Genomic DNA, 1,523 nt, shown 5'->3' with positions numbered 1-1,523 from the left:
CGTGCTGTTTTCTTTTTTCCCGTATTTAGTCATTAAAGCTGAAGCACTCTGCTGATGCCACAGTGTGACAGGATGTGAAACATTTGTCCTGTTTTGTTTGCTTGATAAAGTCCACGTTCCCGGAGGCCCGGACACTCTTGCATTGTTTTCACATCGCTCTTCATAAAAGCTGGTGACCTTTGAGATGTTCAGGGCTCTTCTCTCATGGGTCACCAGCCGCCATGTTTGCAGACTTAATGTCCACAGGTTCTCATACGGACTCTGTGTTCGGCCTTGCAGTCCATCCTGCTTTTGTAGCCTAACCAGGGCTTCCACTGTTTGAGCTAACGTGGAACACCTCATCTCGGATGGTGAGGGAGAAATGTCCGCTGTATTCAGCAGTGCGGAATCGCTGACCAGAGAAAAGTCAATACCCCAAAGCTGTGGCGAGTGTCGGGCTCTCTTCTACAAACGCATGATCCATTAGGTTGATCCTCTGTGATGAGAGCCTCTCAATAAGGGGTGTCACCTCACTGCCTCTATGGGTGAAGGCTCAGACTGGATAAAGGGACAAACCACCAAGGAAATTAATGTTTTGGTTTTTTTCATTTCACTCATTAAATTTGGATCTCCATGTTTTATGCAAGTTTGCTATTATATATTAGTTCATCTAAAAAATGCCCCCAACAGACTTGGTGCGTGCCCACAGTTTTGTAATCTCTTAATAAACACAGTCCAGTTAAAAGATGTGACCAGCTTTATAGTAATCTGAGTTAATTCCAGGTGTACATGTTTGTACAGGTTATAAAACCAAGTGTTTGTTCGCCAGGTTGTTGAACATCTCTGGCTGATGACTGAATTTCTTTGTTATATTTCTATCCTGGTGCAAATATATAATAATAATAATAATAGGTTATATATAAAAAACAACCCAGTAAACAGTTACAAGTGCTGATTTCTAAGATTGTCGCGAAATGCCTGTTTTAGTGCCTTCCATTTTATTATCACATATTGGATTTGTGACTGCACACTTGGTGTGTCAGTAGAAGGTTCGTGTTTCTCCACATATGACCAACATTTACACTAACTGCATTATTTTTTTAAGCAGAACCCTGACGGAAAGTGATGCAGTTTCACGACAGAAGCTCATTTCCAGTCTTTCTGAGGGACATACATGTGTGATATTTATTCCTCTGACACAACCATTGTGTCCCACTGTCTGTCACCAAGAAGTGATTGATGGCACACGTTGACCCTGCCCTGCCTGAAGACCCTTTCCAGAGGGCCAATAAGTCACCTCGGAGATATGAAGTCAGTCTTGCGGCGCGCCTCCATGACCCTCACACTGTGATGATGCAGAGTGTGTGGCCTGCTCCTTTGCCATTTATTTTTACGGCGTATGGGAGCACCAAGCTGTCACACGCTTTGCGCACAACGTGATCCTATTGGATGAGCGGGACACGGGATATTAATGATGAGAGAGAGAGAGAGAGAGAGAGAGAGAGAGAGAGAGAGAGAGAGAGAGAGAGAGAGAGAGAGAGAGA

The sequence above is a fragment of the Odontesthes bonariensis genome, chromosome 6 (assembly GCF_027942865.1).
Source record: "Odontesthes bonariensis isolate fOdoBon6 chromosome 6, fOdoBon6.hap1, whole genome shotgun sequence".
NCBI classification, from domain to species: domain Eukaryota; kingdom Metazoa; phylum Chordata; class Actinopteri; order Atheriniformes; family Atherinopsidae; genus Odontesthes; species Odontesthes bonariensis.
This window is presented reverse-complemented; position numbering follows the sequence as displayed.